Source organism: Acomys russatus, chromosome X (genome assembly GCF_903995435.1).
Source record: "Acomys russatus chromosome X, mAcoRus1.1, whole genome shotgun sequence".
In the NCBI taxonomy this organism is placed as follows: Eukaryota; Metazoa; Chordata; class Mammalia; order Rodentia; family Muridae; genus Acomys; species Acomys russatus.
The window spans coordinates 79,375,214-79,382,017 of record NC_067169.1 but is presented as its reverse complement, the minus strand read 5'-3'; the positions used below and the strand labels follow the sequence as shown (position 1 = coordinate 79,382,017).

The following is a 6,804-nucleotide window of genomic DNA, read 5'->3' as shown; positions in this document are numbered from 1 at the left end:
TAGCACTGAAGGCCTAACTGCAAAGAAGGGACTCAACAACAAAGTGCAGCAACAAGTGTCTGCTAAAAGAAAAAAAAAAGGAAAAAAGCAAAGGAGCACATAGAAAGGACTTCATGTGTCATATATAATGTTAGGTGCCACCATGAACTTGTAGCTACTGGCAGGTGAGTAAGTCTCATTTACTGGCCCTTGCCTAAGGTAGAGTACTAATCAAACACTACAGTATCCCCATCCCTAAATGGTCATATTTAATTCAGGGTCAAGAATTCTGCTTGGTATTTGGGAAATAAATATAATTATGCAAAGCCTCCTGCTCTTTAGTTTTTCTAACGCATGTGTTACAAAAGATTATACTGAGTGAAAGGGGGTGAAGTGTGCTTGGAAATGTCTGAGTGAAAAGTACTGTGTGCCCATTTCAATGAGTTTATTGTTACTAAACTTAATAAAAGAGTCAAGATGCAAGAATACACTTTCAACTTCTTCATAATTAAAGTGAATTCAAAATGGGACTGATTCAAATTGCAACATGCTTGATCCTATCTACTATTTTCAATTATAGCTATTAAATGATGTGGTAAGATGGGTTTATTAGTAATACATTAACTCATTAACTTTGAGAGTCTAGCCACCTTGTGCTCTATAAGAATGGCATCTGAGTGCCTCATTTATATGCATTTGATTCACTCATACAGGTTTTCCAGAGAGAAAAATAAAATTCATAACTTAAAAAGTGAGAGGGAGACAATATCACAATAATTCTAAGGAACGACATCACAATTATGCCTTCAAATTTTGACAGCATAAATCCAAACCTACTTTAGGCAGGAACTTGTAAAAATAATAGACAGATGGTATGTAGAAATTCATGCAGCTTTTTAAAAAAGCAATAATATTGTGCTTTGCATTGGGCAAACTTCATCCTTGAAAGGAACTCAGGTCTCAATACATAAGCTCTGTCTCTCTCTTTTTTTAACAATTGCTTTTATTTAGTCTTTGAAAAATTTGGACACATAAACAGTTGATCTTGAATCATATCCACTCTCTGCTTCCCTGCTCCAACTCACCCCAGGTGCTCTCCAGCTTTCTACAAGATGCCCCGACAAAGCTGTCCCTAAGTTTATGTCCTTTTATTTTATTGCTTATCTATCTATTTATCTATCTATCTATCATCTAAGCTCTGTCTCTTTACTTCAGTGTACTTTATGAGTTACCCACAAGTCTAGGTGCAGATAACCAAGCTGTATGAGGACTTCTAGAGTCATGTGCCTCACCCTTTTTTTATACTGTAGGAAACAAATGGGCCTCTAGAGACAACTGCTACCTCTTCCCTTGCTCTAGACACTGTGATGGCTACAGAGACGAGGCTGAACATCATTGTTCATCAATGTATTGATTCATTGAATCAGTCCAAATAGAATACAGACATTCATTCCCTTAGTAAAAAAAAAAAACAAAGTTTTACTAACGTTCTGACTCCATTCTCAAGACTTGCGACTTCTCATTTACAGCTAATAAGATAATATCAGATATAAAGCATGTAGCTAGAGGTCTTCTTAATAACACACTATTGAGATAAAATTCATATGTGATACAATTCATTCACCAAAAGCATGCAATTCGATGGTTTTTAATGTATATACAGAATTATGCAATCATAGCCACAATTAATTTTAGACCCTTTTCATCATACCCCCAAGTAAATCTGGACCAAAGACAATCCAAAATTTGACTTATACCATCTATTCTTGGGCAACTCACTTAACATTTGCTAATATGCTCAAAATACATTGTGCAAAATTCTCAAGAATTTATAAAAACATTTAAAAATGAAACTCTGAGGTCCTGCATTCAATCCTTAGTACTGGGGTGGGGAAAGAGAAGTAAAACAAATGGCATATTAGTTTTCACATCCACCTTAAGCTTAGGAAAATGTTAAACTACTTTCTATTTGTATTTTTAAAGACATGTCTCTTACAGATACTTTATATAAATAGGATCATATGTGGTATTTTGTGTCTGGATTTGCTCATTTATAATAGTGTTTTTAAGATTTATCAATATTGCAGCATCAGTCAGTACTTCACTCATTTTTATAGCCAAATGTAACTCTCTGGTGGATATTTGCACCATTTGCACCTTTGGCTATTATAAATGATACTAAGATGAATGTATGTGTACAAACTTTTATGTGAATCTATATATTCAACTTTCTTAGGAATACATCTAGGAAGGAAATTGTATCAAATCAAATGGTAATTCAATGTTTAAGTCTTGAAGGTCTTCCATGCTCTTTTCCAAAGTAGCTGCCCCAGCTTATAACACTGTTAGTAATATATGAGGACTTCAATTTTTCTACATACCCACTCAAACTAGTTATCTGACTTTGAAAAATAGTCACCCTTGGGCTGGAGAGATGTCTCAGAGGTTAAGAGTGCTGCCTGCTCTTCCAAAAGTCCCAGCAACCAGATGGTGGCTCACAGCCATCTATAATGTGATCTAATGCCCTATTCCATCATGCAAGTGAACATACAGGCAGAGCTTTGTACACATAAAAAAAATAAGTAGAGCTTTAAAAAATTAGTCACCTTCTTTTTTTTTTTTAATGTTTGGATAATTTTTTTTTGTTGTTAATTTATTCTTGTTACATCTCAATGTTTATCCCATCCCTTGTATCCTCCCATTCCTCCCCCCCCATTTTCCCATTATTCCCCTCCCCTATGACTGTTCCTGGGGGGGATTACCTCCCCCTGTATATTCTCATAGGGTATCAAGCCTCTTCTTGGCTACCTGCTGTCCTTCCTCTGAGTGCCACCAGGTCTCCCCCTCCAGGGGACATGGTCAAATGTGAGGCACCAGAGTATGCGAGAAAGTCATATCCCACTCTCCACTCAACTGTGGAGAATATTCTGACCATTGGCTAGATCTGGGAAGGGGTTTAAAGTTTACCTCCTGTATTGTCCTTGGCTGGTGCCTTAGTTTGAGCGGGACCCCTGGGCCCAAATCTGCCTATCATATTGTTCTCCTTCATTGCTGGTGGGAATGCAAACTAGTACAGCCACTTTGGAAATCTATCTGGTGCTATCTCAGAAAACTGGGAATAGGGCTTCCTCAAGACCCAGCTATTCCACTCCTTGGAGTATACCCAGAAGATGCTCCAGCACACAACAAGAAAATTTGCTCAACCATGTTCACAGCAGCCTTATTCATAATAGCCAGAACATGGAAACAGCCTAAGTGTCCCTCAGTAGAAGAGTGGATAAAGAAACTGTGGTACATATACACTATGGAATACTACTCAGCTATTAAAAACAAGGAACTCCCGAAATTTGTGGATAAATGGATTGAGCTAGAAATGATCATAATGAGTGAGTTAACCCAGAAGCAGAAAGAATCAAATGGTATATACTCACTTATATCTGCATACTAGCCCAAGGGGCATGTCCCACGAAAGCCTTCACTTACCAGGAAACTGGGACAGAGGGAAAGGCATCCTATTGGGACTCTAAATGAGAGACGCATGGGAGAATAGCAAAATAAAAGGATACAGAGGGTCCTAGAAATCTACAAGTAGTCACCTTCTTAAGTGTTTATGTTATACTTCATTTTTGTTTGTTCAACGCTTCCTTTAAGAACAATAGTATTGACCATTTTTTATAATTTATTTATTTTTATTTTAGCGTGAGGGTGTCAGAGCCATTGGAACTGGAATTACAGACAGTTGTGAGCTGCCATGTGGTAGCTGTGGTCCTTTGGAAGAACAGACAGTGCTCTTAACCACTGAGCCATCTCTCCAGCCCCAGTATTGAGCATTTTTAATGTGCTTATTGGCCATCTGTGTATGTTCATTGATGGATTATCTTTCATTTCCTTTAACTTTTAATTGATCTCTCCTCTAATTAGTGAATTATCAATATGCTTTATATTTGTGCATGTGTGTTCTTTATCAGACATATAATTCAAAAGAATTTTATCAAATTCTGTAATTTTTTTTCACTATTTTTATATAGAGTCTCACTATGTAGCCCTGGCTAGTCTGGAACTTTCTATGTAAATAAGGCTGGCTTCAAACTCAGAGATTCACCTACCACTGTCCCTACCCCTTACCCTATCCCCTGCCTCTGCATCTCCACCCCTTCCCTTGCATCTTTGCCCCTGCCCCTGCCCCTAGCTCTGCTTCATAAGTACTTGGATTAAAGGCACAATTCTACACTCTATGTTCTTTTTATGTTAACATTTCTTGTGAGTCTCATAAGTTTGCAATGTTGAAGTCGAATTTATCTATTGTGTTGTTGTTGCTGCTCAACTTTTTAGAGTCCTATCAGAGAATCCATTCATAGAGTCAGAATTTTGGAGGTTTTCTAGTTTGAGTTTGAACATCTCTGTCTTTCATCCATTTTAAATCAAAGTTTGCATATTGTGGGAGATGAAGGTCCAACTATTCTTTTTCCATATGGGTCTCCAGTTGTCTGGGCAGCATTTGTTGAGCATGTACTTCATCCTCATTGAAATGTGTTGGCATGAGTTTGTCAAAAGCTGCCTGGTTGGACATGGTGACACGTGACTGTAATCTCAGCACTCGGAAGGTAGAAGCAGGAGAAAGAGTTCAACATCATTTTCAACTACAGACTAAGTTCAAAGCCAGGTAGGACTCCATGAAACCTTTTCTCAAATGGATTAAAGATAAAAAAAAAAAATAAAGACACTCTGGCTGAAAAGATGGTTCAGTCATTAAGAGCACTTCTGAACAACCACATGGCAGCTCACAACCATATATAGCCCCAGTTATATAACATATGATATCCTTTTATGGACTTCATAAACACAAGGAACACATGTATGAATGTAGGCACACACACACACACACACACACACACACACACACACACAAATAAACCAGTACTAAAACACTTTTAACCCCTAGAGGCATTACAGGTGTGGTTGCTGTGTCACATGTACATCAGTAGGTGGCAGAGAGGAGAGATGCCATGTCCATGCTTAGTGTTCTGACCAGTGAACATCTGAATGCTTAGTAGCCTAACATTCCCTGAAAACAGCCAGTCTGAGCCAACCTTCTGACCAGTGTTATGGCGCCCAAATAGGGAGCTAGCCTGAGATGATCACCAGTCCAGTGCTGCGCAGATCTTTGGGAGGGGGACAGACCATGACCAAGATGACCCCTGCCCGGTGCCATAATGCTCCAGTGGGGGCACAGCACACCTGAGATGACTCCTGAGCTGACCCTAGACACTCAGAGACCCCGGGTGCCACTAAAGAGGAGCAAGTAAGTGGTGGAGAAATGGAAGAGAAAGAGACACAGAAGGATGTGGGCACAATGAAGAGAGGCAGACGGGGGCCTTGAGGGTAGTGAGGAACCGCCTGATGTGAGTACCCAGTGATGCCACCTGGGACCATGGTGGGGTCCTGGTCTGTGCTGCCTCTGGGGGCCACACATTTATGGGTTCCTGGCCCTGCAGCAGTGGGGGCGGTCTGTTACCACCAAAGGTTACACAGCTGTCCCTGGTCTGGACTGCTGCCTGGGAACATACTGATGTCTGAGCAAGGGCTGTACAGAGCTTTCACCACTTCTGACCTAGGCTGGGTGGGAGAGCTAGCCCTAGGGGCGTGATAGCAGGAAAGTTGACCCCACCTCTAGCCAGCTGCAGTACTTAGGAGAGGGAGCCCTGCACATTGCAGGAATTGCAGGTGAGCAGGCTCTGAGGATACCTGGATGGGAGAGCTGGACCTACCATTCATCTCCCATGTGTCAGTGCGGATGAGGGAGAGATACCCTCCTTGTCCCCTACCCTTCACCACCTGCTGTAGATGAGAGAGTGGCCTGGGAGTCATGAGAGCAGGAGAGATATTCCTGACCCTCACCAGCTGCAGCAGTCAGGAGAATGGGCCGTGTATTTCACTTGGGCAGCACAGTAGAGCTGACTCTTATGGTAGGGGCGCGGGGTAGCCAACACTAAGGACTTGGGCATGGGAGAGCTGGCTCCACAACTTATCTGCTGTGTGACAGCATGGGTAAGGTTGAGATGCCCTTCCCTACCTTGACTCCTTGCCACCTACAGCAGGCAGGAGAGCTGGCCCTGGATATAGGGGTTGCAGGTGAGCCAGCCCTGAGAAGTATAATCACAGGAGAGCAGGCCCTGCCTCTTATCTTCTGGGCAGTGGCCTGAATGAGAGAGAGATGCTTTTCTCCCCTCCTTCATCCCTTGCCATCTATGGCAGGTGGGAAAGCTAGTCCCGGGGTCATGAGAGTGGGAGGACTGCCATGTACCTCACCAACTGCAACACTGGGGAGAGTGGGCCCTGTGCCTTGCCTAGGTAGCAGGGTAGAACTGGCTCTCGTTGCAGGGGTTGCTGGTAAGCTAGCCCTGGGGTGTGATACCAGGAAAACCTGCAGGCTGGCCAACTCAAATACCTCTCAGGTCCAGATCCAGGGTTTTGAGTTGGCCCATGAACTGCTGGAGAGTATGAACTGGCTGCCCCTACAGATCCAAAACTATAGAATCTCCATGGCATAGGGCAATAGCAGGATATCTGAGAGGAGTCCCAGTGAGATTCCTATATTGATACTGTAGAAAAAGCCAGAGACCTTGCACCAGACCAACAAGTCCTTGCACTGAACATCTGTAAGCAAACAAATGTGGACAAAGGGGGGTCACACTGTGACACACTACAGCTTACACAATAAGATTTCTTTTCTCCATCATGGGGGAGGTTGCAAGGGTGGAGGGTGGGTATGCAGGGAAGCGGACATGAGGAGGATGGGGTACATAATGTGAAATTCACAAAGAA

The 6,804-nt window shown here is 42.1% G+C and overlaps 1 non-coding gene across 1 annotated transcript; it reads left to right on the top strand.

The window, feature by feature from the left end:
• Positions 1-4,910: 4,910 nt before the first annotated feature.
• On the top strand, positions 4,911-5,042 carry LOC127186064 (small nucleolar RNA SNORA17). Its single transcript, XR_007830316.1, has one exon. It is a non-coding gene; the product is annotated as a small nucleolar RNA SNORA17 (small nucleolar RNA).
• The last annotated feature ends 1,762 nt before the right edge of the window (positions 5,043-6,804 follow it).